Source organism: Ambystoma mexicanum, chromosome 8, assembly GCF_040938575.1.
Source record: "Ambystoma mexicanum isolate Mex_15411 chromosome 8, UKY_AmexF1_1, whole genome shotgun sequence".
Taxonomy (NCBI): domain Eukaryota; kingdom Metazoa; phylum Chordata; class Amphibia; order Caudata; family Ambystomatidae; genus Ambystoma; species Ambystoma mexicanum.
In genome coordinates this window covers 1,383,097,836-1,383,111,156 of record NC_090929.1, presented here as the reverse complement: position 1 = coordinate 1,383,111,156, position 13,321 = coordinate 1,383,097,836, and the positions used below count along the sequence as shown (strand labels likewise).

The following is a 13,321-nucleotide window of genomic DNA, read 5'->3' as shown; positions in this document are numbered from 1 at the left end:
TTCTCGGCATCTACTGATAGCAGAAAGGCGATGTAGTTTTTCTGTTATTGTCAGCTCCTTGCCTACCTCTCACGTACCCTACTTGGTCTGTGTGGACCTGTTGGGGAAGGACTAGTGCCAGGCGCACGGCTAGTATGCTGTAGTAGATTTTTACATGCACGTTGATGAGGGAAATTGGGCGGTAGGATGCGCATTCTTGGGGGTCCTTGCCTTCTTTGGGGATTGCAATGACTATGGACTTGGTGAATGATTGGGGGGCCTGCCCGTTTCTAGAATTGATTTAAAGAGTTTGGTAAGGAATGGGGTAAGGGAGTTCTTATTTGATTTGTAGAAGGCTGGAGTATAGCCATCTTGCCCTGGCGCTGAGCTTGCCTTTAGATTGGATATGGCGTTTTGCACTTCTAGGGTAGTGATCGGGGCATTCAGCATGTCTAGATGGCCTTTGTCAATCGACGGGGATGGAGGGCGGCTAAGTATTCCTTGAATGCTGAGGAGGCCTCATCCCCTTCTGCTGTGTATAGTTTTGAATAGAATCTTGAGAAGCGGTTGACAATTTCACGCAAGCAAGTAAGGGGGGTACCAGATTCATCGTTGATTTTATACACTGCCCTGTCTTTTCTTTGCTTTCGTAATCGGTTAGCCAGCATTGTGTGGGCTTTGTCTCCCTTCTCAAAGAATTTTTGCTTAAGGAGCTTAAGTTGCGTTAGCGCTTTGCCAATCCATATATCCCATAACTCGTCTCTCAGCCCCTTGATTTGAATCAACATGTTTTTTTCCTGGGTAGGGTGGCTCCTAAGGCTTCGTTCGAGTTGGGGGATGTCTGCTCTTAGTTTCACTTCTCTGAGTTGCCTAAGCCTGTTCTTGGCTGAACCTTCCGCTGTCAGGAGTCCCCTTGTTGTGGCTTTCCCTGCTTCCCAGACTGTATTCAGTGGCATCCCGTCAACGTCATTCATCTCACAATAGCTTGTAATGGCGTCGACAAGTGTTTCCTTGAAAACAGGATTCCCTGCACAAGAAATCATTACAGACCCATCTTCGCTCCGGCCTGGGCAAGGGGCCCAGGTCGAGTTCCAACATACATAGGTCATGGTCAGTCCAGGCAACCACCTCTATCGTGGAACCCAGCATATTGCACTCATCCTCCGCCCTAGAAGCAGATAATCTATTCTTGAATAAGTTTGATGGGGGGGGGGGGAGAAGAATGTATATGCCCTTTCCTCTGGGTGCACTGTGCGCCACGTGTCTATTAAGTGGTGTTCCCTCAACTGGCTCAGGAATCTATTTCCCTGGAGGGTGTTAGGTGGGTGTATGTTTTGTCTTACTGGATACCAATCATGTTCACGCACCGCCACTACATTGAAATCCCCCCCCCACATACAAGCGTCCCTTCTCTCCAGTTACCAAGGAAATCAAATAACGGTTTGAGGAAGGTCGATTGTCCCTGGTTGGCAGCATAAACGGAGCAGAGAGTGACAGTGCGTGTTCTAATCTGTCCTTTGAGTGCAATGCATCTACCTTGAGGGTCCTTGTGTATATGAGTAATATGGAGCCCTAAAGATTTTCTGTACAGAACCCCCACCCCGCCCTTGGCCCACAATGCTTCTCCACTCATTTTACCTATAATCTTACGTTCTTCACCTTGGGTGTACTTTGATTCTTGTACAAACAAAACGTCTAATTTGGATCATGTGAATTGTCATGCCAACATAGACCTTTTTTGTGGTGAATTAAGGCCCTTTACATTTAGGGATCCGAAGACTATTCCATCAGACCCAGCCATGCCCACGAATAGTGTTTGTGAGTAAGGCCCTGTCTCCTCGTATATTTCACGGGGGACGATGTCTCCCCTTAGCGCGAATATTGTGAACCTGCTTTAAATGTGCTGTTTGAATGTGTAGTTCAGTGCTATGGATCAGGCCTGTTGTCCAATTCAGATGAGTGTTTTTGCCCCCCGCCCCCATCCCTTGAAATGTGGGTGGGAGCATTCTCTCCTGCAAAAAGTGAGACGCCCTAAACATAGAAGGGCCACACTAGTGGGGCCCCTCTCCGGACACTGACCATAGGAAATAGAGTGTGAATAGAGAAGAAACTTGCATAACTCGGACACTATGTTCAGTGACCGCAACTAACTTATTTCAACTTTCGATTCATCTAAACATCCATCTTACAATTTGATGCGCCTGAGGCATAAACAGCCAATACAGCAAGGACCATGCTTAGGTATTAACAAGGAACAAGAGCACAGTACTCTTCCCTCAGGATGTGTTAAGTCATTTGTACTTCCACTTCTGCTGCGCCCGGCCGCGTCAGGGGGTTTTGGTGCAGGATTCCATTGTGGTCCTGTGGGCATTCTCCAGGAGTCAGTCTGCACCGGCTGCTGGGCCTTGGAGGTGTCGAAGGGCCTGCTCCGCTTCTTCCACTGAGGTTAATCTGTACTCCTCGCCGCCAGATCCAAACGACAAGGAATGCCCCAAAGGTAACGGACCCCCTTCTCTTGCAGCCATCCCGTGAGGGGACGACAACCTCTTTGTTTCGCTAGAGTCATTGCTGAAAGGTCTTGGTACAGCCTTACGTTTTAGCCCTTAAAGTTTGTGTCCTTTTCTCTTGCCCTTTGTAGGACGTCCGGTCTCCGTGCATAGTAGTGACACTTTATGAGGACTGAGCGGGGACCTCCCGGTGGTCCGCCTGCTCTGTGTACCCTGTCAAATTCTAGCCTTGAGGGTGGCGGGTTTGTTTCACCATACAAGGACAGGATTAGGGCTTTGACCTTGCTTTCTAGACCTGCCGGGTTCTCGTCCTGCACTTCCTCCAGGCCAATGATTCAAATATTCGAAAAGCGCTCCCGGTTTTCCAGGTCATCGATCTTTGACTCCATGTCCCGTTCCAGGTCTAAGAGCTGGGTTTCGTATTGCATCATCGCTATGTCTCCAATTGCTGGTTGCACTCGACGACTTCCAAGCCAGCCTCCACTTTGGCCATCTTTGTTTGCAAGTCAGAGACGGTTTCCGTCAGGCTGGATTTGATTGACCTAATTTCTCCCAGTAGGAGCCGTATATCGGATTTGGTGGCGCTGTCGAGATCATTTCCTGGGATCACAGAGGAGCTCTGGACTTAATCTGGCTCCACGACGACGCCTGTCCAACAGAACTTAGGAAGTGTTTCTAAGGTACGCAAATCCAGCCTTTTCCTTCGCTGAGTTGTATCTTCGTGCCGCGGTGTCTTTAAGCGCGCAGCATCCTGAGCTACCTCAGATGGAGGGGATAGGTTCACTCCCTATGGCCGTCCCGGTTCTAATGTGAGGATGTGCCTTGTATCGGTTGTTGCCCCTTTAGTACCTCCTTGTATGATTGAGGGTGCGGTTGGCGGTGTGGTCCCTATTGTCCTTATGAGATTTCTGCTGTTCGAGGGGAAAGATCAAAGGCTGAAAGGACCGAGCATGTATTGGGCTCTTTTGCTTGTGCAAAGGGTGGTGTCTACTTGCGCAGATAATACCGTCTTGGCACGCGGGGAGCCGGGGGAGACACCTCCTCTCTGACGTTTCCTTTGGCCCACTTATGTTGAGGGATTGGCACAAATAGTTGGCGATGTGGGAGGGCAGTTGGAGGGCCCCTGGAGTTCTTGACCCCCCTTCTGGATAAGTCCGGGCGCTGCTGGTATAAATGTTTCAGAGTTTCTTTGGTGTGCAAAAGCAGACCTTGCACTGCGCATGAATGTCCTTAACGTGTCTGGGCTTTCAGCCTTGAGGCCGTGGGGAGGGGAAGAAAGTCGCGGCTGACTCCTGGCTTGTGCTGTGCCTCCGTGAAGGTTGCTGTGGTGACTCTCGCAGCTGGGAACCTCAGAGCGCCAGGTCCCTGGGCAGGCCGCCGTCTGTCTATGCTGCACTGGGCGCTGGTTCGCCCTCTTCTCATCAGGTCAGAGCTTGGGATGAGGTTGCCATCTTTCTTTTCGTATTACCTCGGCCGGGAGGCACGATCTTTCATAAAGATTTTGTCGTTATAGCCACTGCGGTCCTGGCTGACACTTCTCCTGTGGATGCACTAGCAGTTCATAGTGCTGCGTGTTACATTGTTAGGGCAGATTTCTTCTCAAATATGTGGGTTTTCAGGCCATTTTCAGATGGAGACGATGGCTTAGGCAACCATCAAGTCTGCGCCCCCTGGTGGTCTCATTGATTCTCATTTTTAAATAGAAAAGCTGGGCCTTTGTGCCTTAATTTTAGTTGATCATTTTATTAGTGTCTTGCAATATTTTAATTTGGTTGTTAATATAGGGTGGGAAATGCTGCACTATATTTAGTGATAAACTAACCCCTCCCCACTCCCCCGACTGGATGTTTTGGGAAACATTCGTAGAAAAATGAAAAAGTTATTAAGAAAGCAAACAAACGCTGTTTTTGGCATACTCCCATTCATTTGCCCACAGAAAAAAGTCCCCATTTCTGTGCAGCGCACAGAAAAAACCACTGGACAGAATTGGACCAGTTACAAAACAACTTTGGGCACTAAGCATTGACTCGATTTCCAGAAGTGTGTCTGGTTATTCCATCCATTAGTTGGCAAAATATTTGGCAGAGAAGCGGGTGACCCCTTCTCCCAAAATTATAGCTAGATGTGCCCCACAATGCATCAATGAGGCTTTTCAGAAATGAAAAAGCTGCAATTTTTTGGTGTTTGATGCAAGAGATAGCCAATGTTATAACAGAGGTTAGCCGAAAAAAGGAAAACATTCCATTTAAAGCAGGAAAAGGGATGAAATAGCATCAGGCTAGAAATGGGGAGGGGGAAGGGGACTCCATGAGAAATTGGGGAGTTGGGGGCAGGGGATTGGGGTTAGAGCTTCAACGTTTTTGCATAAACAGGGTTTTACTGGGGATAACCAGGGTTATAGTAGAAAAGTCTGGCGGACGTCAAGCGTGGAGCAGAGAGGAATCCGCTGACCGGGACTGGAGAGCAGGAGAAGAGGCGCCCCTGCCCGGTCTGCAGTACCTTGGCCGACTGGAAAACTGGAAGAGCGGAAGCCCGACCAAGCTTAGCCATCGGATCGCACAGTCGTGGAGAGACTCACCACCCGCCCGTCACCAAATGATGTGTGAGCGCTGCAGTAGACACACAAGCAGAGCGTGAGAAGCTAAGCAGAACACTAGACGTGCTTGCAACCGTTGAACAAGACTCGACCGAGTCCCAAAAGGTACAAGGGCTGTTGGGGGGAAGAAAGGAAGGCAAGAGAAGCCTGGAAACCAGGGTCGGAGACCCATTTATAATTTGAGAGACAGAGACTGCCTTAAGTAATCTGAGACACAGTAGTACATAGAAGGATAGTGAACCATGCCTATCGCCACCAATATATAAAGAGGAGCGAAGGGTCTGGCAACGGAAGAAAGAGGTCATCACAACCACCCTTCCTAGTTGCAGTATCTGTCAAGGAAGCAAACCAGGGGTCTGGGACCCGCATCCACATAGGAAGAGCATCACAATCGCTCTTCTTCATCGCAGTACCTGACAAGGAAGTAAACCAGTCTGCCAAAACAGGTGTGGGACCCCACCCGAAACAAGAGCCTTAGAAGGGCCTGGGGAAGGGAGTCATTCCCCCTAGTGCAATGAAACTGCAAACCAAGAGGGATCAGAGGAAAAAAGCCATACCCCTTGGTGTTGTGTACCGTGAAGCCAAGCAGAGGAAAACCCGGGAAAGGGAATCATTTTGCTGGTACTGTGTAAGTACTGAGAACAAGAAACCTGGAGAAGGTAGATATTCTCCAGGAACCCAATTGTAAAGAAAACTATGGCCAATAAGGAATGGTGTTTGAGGTGGAACTTTACTTTTTGAATTGGAATTGAGAACCTGGTTTTGCATTTTGGAAAATAACAGACCCGGGGAAAAGGAGTTGTTCTCTCAGTCGGAGTTCCCACCTGCAGTTGGAATTATATTCCATTGTCCAGAAGAAGGGAGTCATTCTTCTGGACCAAGAAGATCCACTACTTCTTTGGTATTAGTTACAAGTGTGAGAGACAGAAGTAGGCATTTTGACACGAGACGTTGTACTTTATACATTTACTTGGACATTCTCACTGAATCCTTAGTTCCTTAGTTAAGGCAGAGAAACCCCTCTTAGACTTATGAGAGATAGGTTTCATTTTTATTTTGATTAAATAAAAGTTCATGCCAACAATCATGCCACCTGTATGTCAGTCTCTACCTTATGCACCCTTAAAATGTTAAAAAACAAGACTAGAAATAGTTAATTATACACTTTTGACAGATGGAAATGTAAACATGAGAAATAATGTAGATCTGAACAAAAGTGCTAAACCTAGTTCACAACATATAAAAAGTAGTACTCCCTCTGTGAATTTAGAATTTCATGATACAAATATGTTGGATAACATTGGTCCTGCAGGTGACTCCTAATAGGAGGAATATTCCTTGAATGATTATAAACTGATTTCAGAAATAGACTGCTCAGATGGGTAAACGGAGAAGTCTAATGAATATTAATCACAGTATAAAAAATATGATCAATCTCTGGAACAGTTTACAACCATATTACATTTGGTTCTATGTTGCTACATTGTTAAATCGACCATCTTTTTTGATGTTTTTTTTTCTCAAAAATATTTTTACGAAAAAAGGCCAGGTTTCTAAGCGCAGACCTGTGGATCGAACATGTGTTGCTCCGTGTTGTCTTGCTTCCAAGGTGAGCATGTTGCCCCGGAGCTATCGTCCCGAGACAAATTATGCCCCAGGGCATTACCGTCCCGAGACAAATTATGCCCCAGGGCATTACCGTCCCGAGACAAATTATGCTCCAGGGCATTACCTCACCGGTAATGCCCTCCATGCTCAGTTATATTGCTTAAACAGGGACACAGCAATCAATAGAAACTATGAGGAGTCTGAAAGGCTGATATTTTGTCAACTTTTCAAGGACCAAATGTTCAATTTTTTACACAGAATTCCTCATCTAAGGGTAATAACTAGCAAAGATCGGTTTACTTTTAGTTGACTAATGACAACAGGATCCCAACATATGTTATCTTGATTGCCATTCAAGGACTGTGATGAATGTGATAATCAGTGCTATGATTCGATGTAGAAAACTGGCGATCGATATCTATGAAAGTTGATGAAGCTGAGTTTTTGGGTAAACACGAAATGAAGGTGCCTAATATTGAGGCATTAGAAGAGAAGCACACAATTAAATTGTTGACCAACCAGGAACCAATATCTGATCTTCAAGTGACTCTGTCATGGCAAAAGATGTGTCTTTAATGTATCAAATAAATAGGTTATTGAAAACAAATTGGAGGAAGTGGCTGTCTGGATTCCTACAACCAAAAAAGTTGAACCATCCCTTATAATAATTGTAATAATTCTTCCCCCAACAGCCCTTGTACCATTTAATTAAATATAGCCGGCATATTGGATTCAAAGATTGATTAAATTGAAAGTATCATATGTTTACAAGAGACTGTGTTAACAAAGGTTTTACATTTTGAGTATTTTGTGGGTGGTTATAATCCAGCCTTGAAAGGGAAACGCAGAAGAATTAGTGGTGTATTGCTTACACTCATTAGAAAAGATTTTGTTGGAATACATCAACAGAAATACTGCTAATCTGATTGCATATTAACTGTTACAATATGAAATAAAATGTATGGTGCTCTCTCAATTATAAAAATATATATTTCCCTCCTGGTAATACATATAATAATGTAATTAATAATTTCAAGCTAGAACATGAAGACCTTAAAATGTATACCCGGAAAGTATTTTTGTTATAAAACGTGATATTAATACCCGGATTAAAAATAGTTGGATGATAGAGCACGGTATTGAGTTGCAATATGATACATGGAATAATCCAAGGGTTAATTGACCCATCTTTAGCAGGACTAGAAGGGGCATGGATCATTTATATTATGGGCAGTAAACATAGTTAATTATTGGGAATGGGTGTATAGATATCACAGTCAACTTCACCTATATTAAAAAGAATGTCATCTATTTTTGATTAGGTGATTCCACCTATGCAATCTTTTAATGCAGCCTTATTCAAGGAAAGTAAATTATAATCCAGAAAGTGATCATCATTGAATTAACTATCAGCTGAATTAGGATCATTACAGCTTGAAAACCACAATACTTACTAATGAACATAGTGAACATATTAGAACAATACATTTTTTCGATTATGATATGGAGATGGATATGTAATATAAAAGAAAGATTTGTAAATGGTATTAGATAGTTCAGGGTTTGGAATTAAGAGTTGATGAGCAGGAGCTAAAGCTTGCTCCTTGCCGTCAGACATCATCCAGTAGGCAGGAGCTTCCCCTGGGGAACCAGGAGCGAAATATATAGCACACTGCAAATATAATTTCCACATGAGATGCACACTTTAACTTTTTGCCCATTATGTATGATCCATTATATTTAAATTTGCCCTAGATGTGTCCTAATTCTTCTTTATTTACCTTCATAAACACTCAAAGATAATATCAAAAGGGCATGTTGATAAGGCACTATCAACTATCTAGGCACTAGTTGGGCTGGGTGAGCCAAATGTATCTCCTGGTAACAGTGGGTTTTAAAGTAACCAGGCTCTCCTAGGCTAAAAGCAGGAGCTAAATAGCTCCCTGTAATTTCAAACCCTGTAGTTTAATGAAGAGTTTGTCCAATGAATATTACTATTCCTGTAAAGGTAGCATGGGACTCGTGATATGATGGGGAAGTTAAAAGAGAAGGAAACATCTGAATTCATGTGTATAACTGTCATCCGGGAATGAAAAGGATTAAATAACATTATACACCTTGCCTAATGTCGAAAAAGAATAGATATAAGGAAAGAAATTGAGCTAGATGTAAAAATGAACCCACAACCACTACCTCTAAATCTATTTGAAGTGTATTAAATACATATTTAGGGTCTCCAGAAACAAATAGATCACAAGTATCGAGAGAGATCTGGGCAAAACACCTAACATGGTTGTACAAAGGAAGTAAATCATTCCGACCTGAGAGGCAAGTTAATATAAATGTGAGCGATTTACTTTGAAGGGAAATGTATATATCTTAAAAAAGCAATGAAAACATCCACTTCCACTGTCCGTGATGAATTAGCAGGGGGTAACAGTCCAAATAAAGGATTTTTATTTTTGGTTTTCTCCAATTTTTGATCCCCAGTTTGGTAATTTCTATACTTTTATACTTTTATTCCCAATAAGGAGCAGGGCAGTATAATAATTCCTATATTTAAATGAGGTGACGATTCTCAGCCTAAGAATTAGAAATTAATAGCACAGTAAAGTCCATCGCCAAAAATGTAATTCAATTAATTAAGTGTTCATGAAAATTGTGGAATGGGCAGATGATTATACTATTGTCCCTTGTAATTAAACCAAATTCATAATAGGCCATAGTACAACAGATAATATAGCTGACTCAGTTAAAGTTAAAATATAATGAGGAGAAGAATATGACATTATGGGCCCGATTCATGGAATAATTTGCACAGAAAAATGTGGACTTGCGCCCGTTTGACGATTCATGGAACACATTACGTGGGCTTACCAGGGACTTGCAAGGAATCGTGCTGGTCCAACACGTAACGGCTACACCACGAACGCCTTTCGCAAGACTCTCATCGAAGGGCCGGCTGGGTCTGCGCAGTCACCTAAAAAGGGGGCAGAACATGTGGAATGGGAAACAACAAGCGGAAATGTGGGCGTCACGAGGGACTTTACACAGTCAAGCAATCGTTACATCCATATGCGCGCAACGAAAGGGATCAAGGGCGTGCGAAATAGCACACGCAAATCCCGAAACTCCTACGCCACGCGATAGCAGGCGGAAACATCAACGCGTTCACCCAAACATGCATAAATAAGTATTCGCGATGAACAAACTCAATTATACTGCCATGATGAATTTACCGTTTGTTGCAGCAGTGATCGTGGGACACCGCAGGACGAGGAGGATGGCCAGGGCCTGGATTTTCCACCTAAGGACCACACTTTTTGGGATGCCTGACGACCAGGTCTATGCCAGGTATAGGTTTCCCCCCCTCATATCATTCTAGACCTGGTCTCAGAGTGGGAAGATGACCTTACATCCCCCCACCTTGTGCTCCCAAGCACTGAGCCCCTTGCAAAAGGTGCTCACTGTGGGTTCCATGTGTTAATATCCCCGCAAAAATATCGCAATACAAAAATATCACCATATTTTTTGCTCGATATTGACCCATGGACCCTGCGCTGGACACCCCTGCAAACCCAGCATTATTTTAAAAGGTGCGGGGGACACCCCCGCAATCCCTGCTCACACAAATGAACCCCCAAAAAATATTGCCTATGGCGAGACAAACGGCCATATATACGTCGATATTTTTGTAGGGATACCCTCACTGTGCTGCATTTGTTGGCCACTGGCTCATTCCAGCAGACCACTGCAATAGCTGGGGGATTATCACAGCCCACTCAGTCACGCTACCTACACCAGGTGTTGGCAATCATGACTGCACGCCACTCAGTCCGCCGACACATCTATATGCCCCGAACACCTGCTGAAAGGCAGGCTGTGGTCCAGGAGTTTTATGGGGTGACGCACTTCCCTAAAGTGCTTGGTGCCATTGATTGCACCCATGTTGCTCTACGTCCACCTAGGGCCACGGAGCATATCTATTGCAACTATAAACACTGGCACGTCATCAATATTCAGGTTGTGTGTAATGCCAAGGGCATCATTGCCTCTGTCTCTGCAAACTATCCGGGATCCACCCATGATAGTTACATATTCAGAATCTCACTCCTACAGCGTGCCCTGGAAGCTGGAAGGAATGGCAACACATGGCTCCTTGATGAGTATCAATGGCCCTGCACATGCTTCTATGTTAGACACAGACAAATACACAATAGTGACAAACATTCTCACCTCTCCAGGGGACAGTGCCTACCCTCTGAGAACCTACATGAGGACGCCAATACGGAACCCCAACACACTTGCCCAGGTAAGATACATCACTGCCCATATTGCAACTCGGGCCATAGTGAAGCGCACATTCGGAGTGCTCAAGTCACCGTTCCGTTCCCTTGACCACTCTGGTGGTGAGTTGCTATATGCACCACTAGTAGTCTGCAGGATCATAGTGGCAGCATGTGTCCTGCACAATGTTGCAACACGGCATGGCGTACCGCTGGACATGGTGGTGCCCCCACATCCACACCCACAGGCACGCAGCTTGCGTATGGCTGGCCAAAGGGCACGTGGAGAGCCTGCTCATACCCAGCTTGTGGCTACTTTTTTCACCTAAACTCCATCCCCTGTGGAGTGCACATGACCATGCCACATTCCAGGTGCCATTCAATGATGACAATGGGCCAATCAACTGTGCTCCCTAAACCACCATGAGCATGTACCCCTAGATTTGCAAAAGTCTGTGCCTCCCTTACAACTTAAAAGACACTGCTCTCTAACCAACACAATGACACTACTCCCAACACGCAAAACCTCCCAGTAAGTCACCTCTGTGTCACTCAACCCTTCCAATATGTCATCTAAAAAGATCAAAATACTGTCATGGTATGGCACGTCATGCAAATGTACATCTCGAAATGCCTGATTCACAAGGCCGGTGTCTCAAAGACCACAAACATTGAATGGAACAAGGGCTGAAAAATAACACTCCTACAGTGCCATTGAATCACTGAAAACAAAATAGTCACACCACGCTGTCTCTGTGCATGTCATACAAGCAACTGTGGTGGCAACACTGATTATGCCTGGTGATGAAGGTACAGTTACATCAACTGGATGAGTGTGCCACCCTGCAGTGACCGAGGGCAGGGTTGAACACACAGACGCTGTACAGGCATGTGCAATCAGAAGGAGCAAGTGCACAGACGTTCACAGGGAACTGCCATTTGGAGTGTGGGTACAAGGTCAGCGGTGGTCCAAGTGCGTACAGTCAGTGGAGTCTGGGCTAAGTGCAGAGAAATGTACCTTTCTAGGGGAATTAGCCAAGTGCAGCAATGTTGACACTAGTTCCATTCCCGTAGGCAAGTACACAAAACATCCCTGGGGGTGACTGGGGCCTGTGAAACCCTGAGGTACATCAAGCAGCCAGTCATCAAGCTGCAATCAAAATAGTATAGCGAGTGAGAGAGAAGAGGGATTGCTTACCAGGTAAGAGGGAGAGAGAACGAAGAGTAGAAGAGGAAACTCATGATGAGTTCCAGGAACATGAGGATGGCAGGAAGGGTATCCCAGTGGCTGGCCCCTGTTCACGACAAACATTGCCCTCTAAAAATGTGACATGGCTCTGGAGGGACAGCATTGAGGATTGCATTTTCGTAGATCTAGTACACAGGCCCCACAAATCCCTGTGTACAATGGTTAATTCATATGATTGAACTCTCTCAGCCACGGCTAGCCAGTGGAGGACAATAATTGACAGACAGATGTGGTCCCTGGCCTTGACGTCAAGCGTAATCCTTGCATGCATGTTCTGAATGCCTTACAGAGGGTGTGCATTGCAAGCACGGAGGTTGACCAAGACCCAGTTGCAGTAGTGCATCATTGAAAAAACATTCCTGTGGCGACAGTGACCTGCTCGGGCAAAGTGAGAAAAGTAGCAATACCTGAGAGGAGGTCTAGCACATAGTTCCAAGAGATGACAGAAACGGGACATGAGAAGGAGGGTTTACTGGCAAAAACGACCACAATCGGTAATATCTGTGCAGGTTGGTGTGGCTGTGCGGGAAAGGGATTCTGGCCACAGATAAAGCGTGAAAGCTGGTTCTGGGGCACCATGCAAATGAACCCAGTCCCGCTGGCGTCAAGGAAGAGTGTGTTTTGAGCACACCATGACTGATTCATGGACACACAGTCAGATATGAGTAAAGAAGATGATGCGGCTGATGCTAGCCTGAAATAAAGTATTGTGTCATCCACATCACACTACAATCTAGAGGTGAAAGTGTCAATGACACGTGCAAAGTCAGACATGTACATGTAGAATTACTACAGGGATAGAGCACATCCCTGTTAGAGCAACACTCGCAAAGAGCCATAGAAGAATGAAAGCATTCATACTGCACATGGCATGGGTGCCCAGAAATTAAAGAGGTTAACGACACCATATCTCTGCACCATATACACAGTATTGGAACTGCTTGAACGGCTGCTAGGAGGCTGAATGCAGCATTTACTTAACTGCAATTGTGACTTTTGGAATACCTACGGTCTGTGCCACATCACGTCCTGAGGCCACGCCCATCCAGGAAGTGCGGCCTCAAAAGCGTAACGCTGACACCCTTGTGGCGTGAAG

At 45.3% G+C, this 13,321-nt stretch overlaps 1 protein-coding gene across 1 annotated transcript in view; it reads left to right on the top strand.

Annotated features, from left to right (window-relative positions):
- EDRF1 (erythroid differentiation regulatory factor 1) overlaps positions 1-13,321 on the top strand; it is a 1,702,580-nt gene that overhangs the window by 307,944 nt on the left and 1,381,315 nt on the right. The gene's annotated exons all lie outside the window — the stretch shown is intronic.